At 44.1% G+C, this 13,813-nt stretch overlaps 1 long non-coding RNA gene across 1 annotated transcript; it reads right to left on the bottom strand.

Moving 5' to 3' along the window:
- Positions 1 to 529: 529 nt before the first annotated feature.
- Positions 530 to 3,639, bottom strand: LOC140612829 (uncharacterized). Its single transcript, XR_012013953.1, has 3 exons — positions 3,468 to 3,639; positions 1,032 to 1,266; positions 530 to 709 (listed from the first exon to the last, which is right to left on the bottom strand). It is a non-coding gene; the product is annotated as an uncharacterized lncRNA (long non-coding RNA).
- Positions 3,640 to 13,813: the final 10,174 nt, after the last annotated feature.

The raw sequence follows: 13,813 nt of genomic DNA, 5'->3' as shown, positions 1-13,813 counted from the left end.
AACCAATAGCACTTCATGCAAAAACCTCTTGGATTGCCATGGCTCAAGACTCACGGGCTAAGGGAAATAAGCACTGTGCAGAAGTAGCTATAAATAAAAGCCCCAAACTAGTGAAAGTTTCTAGATCTCCTTTTTATTTAAATGTTCCTCATTTATATGCAACCAATTCACAAAAGCCCACACACCAATCTGTAACGCACCTGGTATTGTGAGAAATTGCCAGTTTGGTGGTGTCGTGCTTTTTTCCCCCACAATAAAAACTGCACAATGTCATGTCCTTAGGGTACATCAGTCCCCTTTCCTTAGTCTTTAATGAATCCTCCGAAGAGTTAGGTTTATAAAATACACCCAACAAAAATAGGCTGTATTTATTCCCTATCATTGTAGGGACACCTGTCCAGGTACATTTTTAGAGAGTGGGTTTGTCCAATAGTTCTCTCTGGTGTGACCTTGTACCACACTTGTGCTGTACGGAAAACCGTTTTAGTTGGCTTGGGCTGCTGTAATAAAATACCACAGACCAGGTGGCTTAAAGAACAGATATTTATTGTCTCAGAGTTCCAGAGGCTTAAAGTCCAAGATCAAGGCATCAGCAGGGCTGGTTTCCTCTGAGGCCTCTCTCTTGGGCTTGGAGACGGCCACTGTCTCCTCCCTGTGTCTTCACATATCATCTTTCCTCTGCCCATCTTTGTGTCCAAATTTTCCTTTTCTATAAGGAAATTGGTCATATTAGATCCAGACCCCTCCTACTGACCTTATTTTAACTTAATTATCCCTTAAAAGACCCCCCCCCATCTCCAAATACAGTCAGATTATGAGGTACTGAGGGGTAGGCCAAATTCAGCCCATAACACCCAACACCCTCCCCACCAAATCTGTGTCTCCTTGCGTGCAAAATACATTCTCTCCATCCCAACAGCCCTAAATGTCATAACCCTTCCACCATCAACTCCAAGGCCTCTACCTCCAGCCGCTTTTAGGGCTGGAATGTGAAGAGGTGAAGAGGGATTAAAATAATCCGTCATTCTCACCTAAAACTGGTTTATAGGCCACGGAGAGCAGCTTTGGCTACCTGGGCTCCATCAGGAGAGGCGTGAGGCTCTCCAGGGGGCTTCCACAGCTCAGAGCAACTCCTCTGGGAGAAGGAAGTGTGTGTCTCCCAAGACCACTGCACAAAACTAGAGGGATGAAGTGGGTAGGCCTCTGTGGTGAAGGAGAATGCATCTCCTCTGGCCTCTTGTTCAAAAGGTGCTGATTTCCTCTGTTCTAGGAAAGGAACACAGGGAGAGCTGATTCAGCTCACTGAGGGTAAAAATAGCTAAGTGGACAGCTTGAGTGAGACTTAGCACTTCACCTGTTTTTCCTATTATCAACTGCACATGGGACGCATCAAGGACTGCGAAGTTAGAAGCCATTGTAAAACCAAGGCTCTGTGTAAAAACCGTCTATCTGAAATTGAGAAGTGGTGGGGAGCTCACTCGGATTGGAAATAGCCGCTTCGCAGGCTCCTCCTTGCACAGCTGCCAGGGGAATGGCAGTCCACGGGAAGCCTCGGTGGTACGAGGAGCACGTCAGGGAATGCACCAGGGATACGTGCCGCCAACGGCATTCCAGCACATTCCACCCGGAGGAGGAAAGCTTGGGCTTCCCAGGGTCTTTTGACAGTCTTCCAAAGTTCCCTGCCACTTCTAGCTACCCAAAGGTGCGTTTGTGGGTCAAGTTCATTTTCAGGGGGACCAGGTTGGACACCTTTTCCGTAAAGAGCCACATTTATGCCCGATTCACGTATCTACTTGAACACCTACAATTTTTGAACCGTAACACTTGAAGTGGCCGTTGGACCCTTCAGCCTGGCTCACCGCTCATAAGTAGGACTTCCCCAGGGGAGGTGAATAGAGACAAGTGGACAGCCTTTGGAGGGTCTCCTGTTGTCCCTGAGTGTCATTCTGGTGTTTTAAGAAATCCTAAATTGATCCTCAATTCTACAGGGTCTCAAAAGTGTCAAGTTAGGGATTTGATAAGGGAGCAGGAAAACAGATCTTTGGGGCTTAAGGAGAAAACACACACACACACACACACACACACACACACACACCTATGTTCATTTTTTGAGAGAGAACAAGAGACAGCTTGAGAATAGCAAACATGCCCCAGTTTGCCCATCCTTAAATATTATTAGATGAATCTGTCATGTTGACAAATAGCCCCCACTAAGCGCAAACCCAGCAGCCAGCAAGCATGGGCAGAGTGTTTGCTCCCGCTCCTCACAAATGCAAATCGTGGAATGCACGAGGCCTGTATAGTGCACACATGTGGTCTAAAAATACCCTGCCTGTCCCATCTCTCTGGGGATCCACTTCCCAGGCCACCGGGGCCCTGAGGCCAGGGCCTGCCCAGGGGAGGAGCAGGGGCCTCTGTTTGCACCAGAGCTAATTACTGGAGGACCTAGACAGGCAGCTGCTGGGCCCCGGCTCTCAGTTTGCGAGCGTCTTGCAAGGCTGTGGTTCTAACTTTAGAACTGCACTCCAAACTTTGATCTTTCAGCACTGCTTGGCTTTAGGCAAAACATAAACTTGAGAGCTGCAACATGTTTTTTAAATTTTATTCCCCTGGCAGTTTTAGAATAAGGACAGGAATTATTTTCAAATGAGAATCTTTGACTGCATAACACAGGCTTCCAAAATTAAGCAGAAACACATGGCGGCTCTTATTATTAAATTTCCCTTGGAAAACAATGGTTTAAATTATTGGGGGGGGGGGTTTAGTTTGATAAAACTTTGAAATGTGAAGCCTAAAGTCTAAAATTCAAAAAAAAAAATAGCTTTAGTATTGTTGGAGTTTCGGTTTTTTTTTTTTTTTAAGATTATTATAGACTTTTTCTAGCCCTGACATTATTAATCCATATTTGCCAATTTTTTTAAAAAAAGGAATGCTTTGGGATTTAAAATGTAAATGACAATTTTTAAAGCTGAAAACCAGGTGCTAAAGGGTTTTCTGAAATACAGAGAGATATTTGGAGTGCCCGATTAGAGCCTCTCCCCATAAAGCATGTTTTTAAGAAAATAATGAAGAAGATAGAATTTAACTGTAGCCTAATCTGCCGGAGATTCGATGTAGCATCGAGCAGGAGATAGAGACCTAGCAAGGTGCTCTGTGCACTCCCTGGCTGACAACACTCAGGTCGGCCACCATTAGGGCCACTGGCACCTTCTACCATCAAACTCTATCAATGCACAGCTTTCCTCTTCTCCCCAAGCCATTGCCAAAAAGGGATTCGGGCAAGAGGATGTTTTTGGAAACTGCACTGTCTCAGACCTCCCAGGCACTATTCAATTCCTCCTTCCCTTCCAAGACTCAGTCAATTACTACCTTCTCGATGAAGCCTTTCTGATCACCTCATTTAAAAGTTTCCCCATGCCCTCATCAGCCCACATCCTTATTGTGCGTATCACTCGTTTGGAACTTACGATTTCCTGCTGAATGTGGTTAGTGATCTTTAAAATGTGGCTCTTCCATTCCCAGCTACCTTATAAGATCCTCAGTGGCAAGAAGCAGCTCTTTCTGCTATCCGCCTCCCCCCTTGGGCCTAGCTCGGTGCCGGGGTGGGGGTTGGGGGGGTGCTGTGGCTGGGCTCCCCGCTGGTACTGCAGGGGGATAATCACAGTGCTCCAGTAATGACAAGAACTTATCTTCTAGCATCACCCAGAGGACACCCTAGGCAACAAACACAGATGGAAGAAAAGAAACCCAAAGTCCTTCCACCCCCTTTCCACTCCTGCCCTGAAGGAGAGCCATCTGCAGGAGGTGGGGCAAGCCCCTCCCCCGCCCCCCTCCCCCAGGCTCTCTGGCAAGCTGGCACATGCCCCTGGAAGCCTTCGGCAGAATGGAGAGATGGGAGAGGAGACAGGCAGCAGGTAATCCCCCCTGTGATTGTGCAAGGGACTTACTTTTTTACATCTGTCGAGTCTCCTAACCTGGCTCCACATTAGAGACCCAGCATGTTTTGAAGCTTCTCTGATTAAAGGGATAATTTCTACCTGGTGTATGGTTGGCCTTAATGATAGCCACCCACCCCTCCGCACGCACAGCGGCTTCCCTGACCCTCTTTGCAGGATTTTTGAAACAGTATTAATACCAGTTGTAAGAGAACACGAACATCATTCACAGAACTTTGTTTATGTAACTGAATTCCAGTTTGGAAGGAGTTCCTTTTCAGTTATAAGAAACTTCCCTTCCTCTTTCTAGTTAGCCAACCGAAAGAGCTCATTCAACACTTTGAGGAGGGATGTCATTGCCTAGACCGTAAGACACTGCAGGTGTAGAAGAGTGAACTTTGCCTGGGTGGTGCCTGTGATTTAAGGCCCTGTTACTCCAAGTGTGGCCTCAGGGTACCGTCTGGGAGCTGGTTAGAAAAGGAGAATCTCAGTGTTTGCTCCAGAGCCACCGAATCAGGATCTCCATTTGAACAGGATCCCCAGAGATTCGTGTACACATTGACATTGATCATAAGCATCCTATGAGATGCCTCTCTCCACACCACAAAGCCTTCTCCCGCCGACCTGTCACTCCTGCCCGAAATGCCTATTGTCAAGATCCATGGGACAGGGGTTACCCATGCTTTTTTCATCTTTAAATAGCACACTCTAAAGGAACAATATATTAAGGCAAATCTGCTCCTAGGACTGAGATGTCCAAATGAACTCATCTGTTCTTTTGCAAAGGGAAGAAAAGAAGGAGCTGATGCTTTGGGCATGCCAGAAGAATGTGCAGATGGGAGTCTCCTGGTATGAGGATGGCACCGCCCGCCCCATGCTATCTAGATCCAGATGTGGGAGACAGAGTTCCTACAGCGGCAGATTTTCAACAGTTGAAAAACAATCTTCCCAAATAGGTGGCCGCATCCAGGAGGGCCTGAGAGCCAAAGAATCAAGTCCAGGAGGTTGTGAGAATAAAAGTGAGACACGGCAGGTTGACATGGGCAAGTGCAAAACCAAACAGGGCCAGGCTGGAGACACAAGCTGTAGTTGCCATTGGGGCCTGTCCATGGAGGTTATGAGCAAAATCAATCTAAAAGGCCAGAAACAAGAATGTCCTGACTGTCCACCTGTATGCAGGTATGCAAAGGGTCACAGTCCCCCCCAAAATTATTTCTATTATTCATAAACCCTGAGAGTGTGGCTCCAGGGCCTACATCTCTCTGAGGACTTTCTCCACCTTAGACCGGAGTTGCTACCTGGAGTTTCCTAAGGAGTCTCCTGAGGAGTCAGACTGCTTCTTGCTCCATTCTTGGGTCCATTGTCCCACAGGGGGATACTTTTGTCCTTGTGACCCAACAGCCCCAAAAGTTACTTCTGAGATAGAATAAATAAATAAATAAATAAATAAATAAATAAATAAATAAAAGTTACTTCTGTGTCTGAGTCCGTTCAGTCTGCTCTAACTGAATAACACCGGCTGGATGGCTGCTGATCACAAAAGGAATTTACTTCTCACAGTTCTGGAAGCTGAAAGTCCCAGATAAAAGTGCAGGCACATTTGATGTCTGCTGGGAGCGTACTTTCTCATTCATAGATGGTGACCTTTTCTCCTACTGTGTCCTCATATTACAGAAGGAACAGGAGAGTTCTCTGGGGTCTCTTTCAGGATGACACCAATCTCATTCCTGAGGGCTCCACCCTCATGACCTAATCACCTCCCAAATGCCCCACCTCCTAATGCCATCACCTTGGATGTTAGGGTTCCACATATGGATTTTGGAGGGACACAAATACTCAGCCCATAATACTCTATTAGAGAGATCCCTTAGCCGAGCTGCAGATTTCAATGGGTACCAAGCTTAGAGAGATGTCCCTAAGGCCCTTGCCTCCTTGGACCCCCCTATGGAGCTGGCCTCAAGTCTTCTCACTGGGGCACATTCTCTCCAGGACTCCCCGCTGTCTCAATGTATTCTGGTTTCTGGCCTTTCCCATTCCTACCCTGCCTGGTCACCAGACATGCCAGTATATGTCCATCTCCTAATCATAAATATGGCACAAACTCTTTTTCCAACAAAAATGATTGACTAGGTTCAGGGAAGACAGTTATAAAAACGGGGATGGAACAGAGTCCTAGGGAGGGAGGCCCCTGGACACCTCTTCCCGACATAGACGATTCTCACCTCTCGCCAGCGCAATACCCTGCTACAGTTCATTTGTTTGTTAACTAGCCAAGTGAAATAATTTTAAAATAAACTTCCAGAGGAACACAAAGGGGCAGCAGCCTGAGGGGACAGTGGGAATCCTACCCGCTTTTGCTCATTTGTTCGTTTATTCCACACTTAGAACAGTGTCTGGCATAGAACAGGAAAAATATTTACAAATGACTGACCAAATAAATGAATGAATTTAGCAAATGTAGCTTAAGTGCCTGAATGTGCAAGTCTTTGTTCTAGACGCTAGAATGCAGCAGTGACTCAATGAGCCCCAACCCTGACAGAGGGTCCAGGGAAACAACAGATGATTCCCAGACCCATGTATGATAAGTAATGCAAGTGGGGAATAGTGTGGAGCTATAGGAACACACAGAAGGGCCTGGTGAGGACCTCCACGATGGCTCAGCAGGGTTGGCCCAGGGGGGCCAAGGACACAGATGCACAACCGGCACAGACACAGACTCTCAGGGGCTTGAGGTGCCTGCTAAGGGGAGTGTCTTCTTTGGTCTCTTTAGGTGTCTCCCTGGAGGCAATGACTATAAATCTCTAGCCACTACCTGAGTCTCTAGTCACTACCTGGGGGTCCCCAGCACTCCGGACTGGGGTTGAGGTTGGATTTTCCTCTACCCTTGGAAAAGCTCAAGTGGCCAATAGCGACAGTCATTATTGCACGAGGCAGACAAAAGAAACCTGGGCCTGTTGTACTCACAGCAGGCGAAGGGAGGAGTCGGGGAACAGAAAGGAGGTTATTGTCACCCAGCTACGACAGATCTTTGCATTTTAAACACAGAAAGGAAGAATAGGCAGATTAAAGAGTGAAAAATGGCAGTTTATGGAGAAAGATTAGCTGTTGGAGAATGAGTAAGAGATGGAGGGGAGCGGCTTTGATAACAAAACCAGAGGAATTAGTTATCTGCCAAAATCTACTGCTTCAGAGGGAAACTCAGGAGTTATCTAAGCTGCTTTATACAGGGAATAAGACTGAGTTGGGATGGGATTTCATTGGGTAATGGGATAAAAATTCAGGCACCAGCTCATTCAGATCCAAGGTTCTCTTGCAACCCGGCTCTGAGCTGGAGGGAATTGTGTTGTGGTACATATTTATGTTTGAATGCAAGCCAGTACATATTCTACAGGCACAAAGTTCTTTCAAGCTCAGAGGGAAAAAATGTTCCTGTTCTTACATATTCTTTTATCCTAAATCTGAAGTACTTAATAAGAAGTTATTGCTGGCACAGACCTGGTATGAAGCAAAGCTGCGTGTGTGTGTGCGCGTGTGCGCACGCGGACATGTGTGTCCAAGAGAAACATACATCTTTGCTACAATGGGAAGTGGGCCAAGTTTTCCAAAAATGGGTAAGAGGAATCTGATGAAGCATTTACAACACTAAATGTGTGGTGGGTCACACTTGAATGTGCATTGTTCCCCTTTTCCCTTTTTTTCTAACCAGTTCCCACCTGCCCCACATGCCGCATCCATCAAGACTTTCAATAGGTCTGGTTTCAGTTCCCATAACGGGATCAGGTGGTAGCAGCAGAGTCCGTGGTTAGTGGAGTCAGGCATCTCAGCACCCCTCCCCAGGCACGCCTGCTTCCCAAACTCTCTCATGCCACCGAATTGCAAATTATCCAAAAGCAAAAGATAGAATCCGGGCCGACTAAGGCCTTTTGGAGTGTGAGCACTTGGGGGCAGATAAATACGTTAGTTTTCCCCTATATGATTTGAAGCTTTGAAGTCAGAAATCAATGGCCAGCTTTTCAAAGGAAAGGGTAACAGGTGTGCTCAGGTGAGCCCCAGACAGCTGGGTCTGTGAAAGCAAGTGCTTGCGCAGGTGTGGTGGCTGCTCCAGCCATATGTCCTGAGCAGACACGGGATGCAGGAGGAGGAACGAGACTGTGAATCAGAGAAGACAGGCCCGTTCAGCCATCCGTGCCTCATTTGTCTCCAGGTACACAGAGCAAATCCACAAGTAGAGAACAAGAACATAGCAGATGGGACTTTCCAGGAGGAACCTGCTTCCTGTTCCAAAGCCTTCAGAAATATAAGAGAAAGACAACCGATGAATTTTTGGCCAGATAGCTGATCTCAAACCCAAGACACTGAAACTACCAGGGCCACGAAGAAAAATCTTGCAAAGGTAAGCAGGAATGAGGAGATGAAGTAGAGTGGGCTCCAAGGATTACCAGCAGGCCTTCGAGAAATCTTGCTGGCCTCAGTTTTGAAACAACTCACCCTGACGAGCACTTTCTGAAGCACCGCTATCTCTTGCCTCAATGACTGGCATGTCCTCAGGCTCACTGACCTGATCCTATACTTTCCCTGTGTCTAATCTCTACACCGCAACCCAAGTGACTTTTTTGAAAATGTAAATCAGATTAGCCTGTTTTCATGCTCAAAAACTCCCACTGGTGTTTCATTACCCTTAAAATGAAGCCCAAAGTCTTACAATGGCCTACAAATGGCCAGACCACCATTTACTGTTCCAATCTCATCTCCTCTCATCTCATGCCAACTCCAACCATTCCGGCCTCCTGGCTGTTCTTCAAAACATATCACCTGGTTCCCTTCTCAGCATCTTGATATTTGTGGCTCTGTCCACCTGAAAAGCTCTTTTCAAAGCATTTCAGAATGCTCACTCCTCCACTGCATCCAACATTTTCTCACTTATTACCTCTGCAGAAAAGCTTTCTCTGACACAGATGCTATAGGATACCGACCACCACCTACCCCCTCCATTACCCTCTCTTCCCTTAACTTGTCTGTTTATCAAGCTTTTTTGGTTGCCCAGCATATTTTTAGCATTCTCACTCTATTTGGGAAACTTTAAGGTTTCCCAAGAAGAAACCAGTATTGTGGGTTTACCAGTGTCCCCCAACCCCCAAATCCATGTCCATCCAGAACCTCAGAATGACCTTACTTGGAGATAGGTTCTTTGCAGCTATATAATCAGTTAAGGATCTTAAAATGAAATCATCCTGGATTTAGAATGGGCCCTAAGTCTAATGACTGCAATCCTTATGAGAGAGAAGAGAGGGAAATTTGGACACAGACACACACTTACAGGGAAGAAGGCCATGCAACAACAGAGGCAGAGAGACTTTTTGTAGCCACAAGCCAAGGGATGCCAAGATGCAGGGAAGGATTCGTCCCTAGAGCCTTCAGAGGGAGCATGTCTCTGCCAACTCCTTGATTTTGGACTTCTAGCCTCCAGATTGTGCGCCAATAAAGCCATCAAATTTGTGGTAATTTGTTACAGAGCCTTAGGAAACTAATACAGCCAGAAAACCCATTTCATGTAATCCATCAAGTATCTGAAAAGCAGGCATGACCATTCCCATTTTACAAATAAAGCCTTCAACTCATGCCTTGAACCCTACAGAAACCTGAAGTCCTGAGTTCTGACAGTCCATCTCCTGGAGTTGTCTCTAAATAATAACAACACTGTGTAAAATGAGGAGGCTGGAATGCCAAGTGATCTTGATGATACTCTCTCATGATATTTTAAGGCTGCTGCCAAGAACAACGTTATCCTAGAGGCAGTGTAGGGTAGTTACCAACGTGGGAGAAAACTGTCAGGGTGCCTACAAAGCCCACTATCGGAAGTTCAGAGTGGCAGGTCATAAATTATTTTTATAAGAGAAGAGGCCAAGCAAAGGTCCATTTTAACAGCCATCTGGCATCTTTATCCTGTAACCTGGGCTGAGTTTGTACTAAATTTCATGCTTTGGGGCAGAAACTCATACCAGAAAAATATTCCCTAATGCATTTTTGTGCAGCTGGATAGAACCAAGAATTTGTTCAGATTTAAATTAAATGACCCTTATGCTGATACTATGAAGGATATTAATCAGGTGGACTTAGTAATCACTGATAGGGCACCTGGAGGGTGCTGAGCACTACCAGGAACTTGCTGATATCCCTGAAATGAAAGAAAATGGTGGCCTTTTTGGCTGACATGAATCATGTCTTCAAGCTAATGAGAAAAGTTGTCATGTCCAGTCCAGTATTAACCTGAAGACAAGTGGTCCTTGTAAGGCTGATAATCCACTTAATCAGTACCAGGGCATTAATTTGGTACCCTCCTAAGGGTACTACAAGGACCCGCCAGGTTTCATGAGAATATAAGCCACAATAGAAGGAACTCCACAACGCAGAAATCCAGGTATGTAAGCTACATAGCTCTCTAAACTACAAGCAAAAGACCATCTAGTCCAACTGCTTCATTATATAGATGAGAACATCTAGGCTCATTCCTGGGTCTACATTCCAATAATTCAGAATACTGCCCAGCACCTCCTCATAAGTCGAATAAAATACAAATAACTTCAATAAATCTCTTTTTTTCCAAAAAGATCAAGTTCAGCAAACCTCATCCCCAAGCCCCACGCCGAATCCACAAAACTGTAAAGAGCTTCCTCTGGGACCAACATTTTCTGGCTAATTAAGATGAATGTTGTATCGATGAAAGATTATTTTAAAATGGCACTGATAGTGTTTAGACATTGTCATAACATCAGCCGGCAGATCACTAATTTGCAAATTTACTAAAGATCTTGCCAATTAAAACCCCTTCTAGACACTCTGAAACACACTGTCACTGACAGCTGATAGACCACATGGTAAAGACATGATCATATTAAAATCACACAAGACTGTTCTCCCTGGAAGGGCTGAGGGAGAGAGACGGGGGCATGTCCCCAAAGTGAGTGCCACTAAGTCAACCCAGCCAGACTGTCAGAGGAAAAAGCAAATCTTTTGGTTTTATTTTACCCTCACTGTTTTCCAAAACAAACAGTGGAACTTCTCAAAAAAGTCTGCAGGAAATTATCATCCTGCAAAGTTGTTCCTGTGTCTCTCTCGGTGAGGCAAGTCAGGAGAAGGGAATCTCTGGACCAAATTGAAATCCACAAAGACACAAATCAGCTTACCTGGAAGCCAGTGGACATTAGCCCAGGGTCCTATGGGGACATTTTGCACTTTTCCAGGGGTGTCCCGAGGGCACAACAGTAGTGATCACTCCCTGGAAAGTCACCCCAATTAACAGCCCAGTGAGTCCCCGTAAAAGTCAATTTTACAAGCTCTGCCCAGCAGTGGGTCCTTGGAGGAAATTTTCCAGATTTGGAAGTTAAGGTAGTACGACAAGGCATGCATTTATATGGACAGATTTCATACATATAACCCTAGAGGCCAACATTTAATGAATCTTCCCATGTGCATTATATCATTTATTCATCATAGGAATCCTATATGATGGATGCTTCTATTATTCCCAAAAAAATCAAATGAGGAAATTAAGGCTTAGAGATGTTGTAGAACTCATTCTTGTACACACAGTTGCTATGCAATAGAACTGAGATTCAAACCCAGTCCCAGTTGGCTCCAGGACCCTGGTGGGGAGACTCCACAGTGTATCTGGCCTTATTTCTGAGATAAGTGATCTGCTCACACACTGGTTGCATAGGAGATTGTGGTCTTTTCTGAGATCCATGTATAATATTTCTCCATTCATTAAGATATTCAGAAATGTATCAAATTATACAAGTATAACCATATAGTTACTGTATTTACATTCTATACGGAAACCACCGTGTATACTAAAACCTTAAGAATTCAGACTCAAAATTTGTGATTATTTATGAAGAACATGAAATTAAAGTGGGCTTATTAAACAAACTGGACAGTAAATAAGATGGTATTGGTGTTCCAATTACTATGGTTGTGTATTATATTACCCCAAAATTTAGTGGCATAAAACCACCACATTTGACCCATGAATTCTTGGGTCCAAAGTTAGACCATAGTGGAAACAACTTATCCTTGAACAGTTGGAAGACTTGAGGCTCATGGTTGAAATCACCTGAAAGCTCCATCACTTTCAGGTCTGGGAGTTGCCGCTGGCTGTGAGCTGGGTCCTCAGGTCCCTTCCACATGAGCACCTCTGTGGTGTCCCTCTACAGATTTCTTACAGCATGGCGGTTGGGTTCTAAGAGCAAGCAGCCTGAGAGAGAGAGAAAGCCAGGTGGAAGCTGTATCACCTTTCCAACCTAGCTTTGGAAAGCTCACAGAATTATTTCCACCCCCATCTAGTCAATAGAAGCAAGTGACTTAAAGCACGTCCATATTCAAGAGGAGGAGGATCAGACTCCACCTCCTGATGTCAAAGTCCTGGGGAAAAATAAATGAGACTGGAAATATCATTGTGGCCATTTTTGAAACATAATATATTTTTAGTGTATTAAATTTAGAAGAACAAATTGCTTATACTATAAATCTTCATATATTAATATGAACATATTGGAAGCATCCATTTACCTATAAACATTCTTGTCTACTCTCTAAAGCAAACTTATGAATGCCATACTAGTTGTAAAGCATTTTTATATTTTTTTCCTAAAGCAAACTTATGAAGACCATACTAATTATAAAGCATTAAAAATATTTTTATATTTATATTTTATATGTTTTTAAAAACAACCTCTCAAAGTGTGCTACCTAAAATGGTTGGCTAAATAACCATATATTAGATTCCAAGGCAATAAAATTATATTGGTCTTTATTATATTACAGTATGTTTTAGAAATTTAAATCAGCTTTTTCCTCTCTAAGAATTTATGTGATTTTATTGTCTGTGCATAAAGACCTAGGACTACAAAGACCATTGGGGATCAAATTGTTCTTTCCACTGTTCCTGGGAAGGCAAGACTGAATCTAAATCATCCTGATGTCTTTACTGGCTTATCTATTCAAATCCCAAGCAGAAGAATAATGTGACCTGCTACTTCCCACTAGACCCGAAGACAGGCAGGGTGCACTATTTCATTTCAAAATATCTGGGGAGTTTCCAGAGATCTTCCTATTATTGATTTCTAATTTAATTCCATCATGGCCAGAGAACACACTTTGAATGACTTATACACTTTAAATGTTTAGAAATTTGTTTTATGACCTAGAATATGATAAATGTTCTGTGTGCACCTGAGGACAATTTGTGTTCTGAATCTGGGGGTTAGAGTGTTCTTTAAACGACTAATGTCAGTTGGGTCACATCAGTTGAGCAAGTGTCCAAGTTTTCTATACCCTTACTGATTTTCTTTTTTTTTTTTTTTCGTGTGATCCTTACTGATTTTCAGCTTACTTGCTCCATCTGTTATTAAGAGTACAGTATCAAAAACCTCTGACTATAGGGGCATCTGGGTGGCTCAATGGTCGAGCTCCTGCCTTTGGCTCAGGGCGTGATCTTGGCGTCCTGGGATCGAGTCCAGCATCAGGCTCCCCTCTAAGAGTCTGCTTCTCCGTCTGCCTGTGTCTTACCTCTCTCTTTGTATGTCTCTCATGAATAAATAAAATCTTTAAAAATAAATTTCTGATTATAATAGTGACTTTATTTCTCCTTGAAACACTACCAGTTTTTGCTCATGCACTTGAAAGTTCTATTATTAGTATTGTAAACACTTAGAACTGGTAAGTCCTGCTGAAGAATCGACACTGTATCTTTATGAGGGAATCTTCTTTCTACCTGATAATATTCTTTGCTATGATATCTACTTTCTCTGATATTACTGTAGTTAATCTCAATCTTGTTTTGATTTGTGTTGGCACGTTTTGTGTGTTTTAATTACCTC

Source organism: Canis lupus, chromosome 1 (assembly GCF_048164855.1).
Source record: "Canis lupus baileyi chromosome 1, mCanLup2.hap1, whole genome shotgun sequence".
Taxonomy (NCBI): Eukaryota; Metazoa; Chordata; class Mammalia; order Carnivora; family Canidae; genus Canis; species Canis lupus.
Note: the sequence above shows the minus strand (reverse complement) of the source record. Positions and strands in the feature narration are given on the sequence as shown.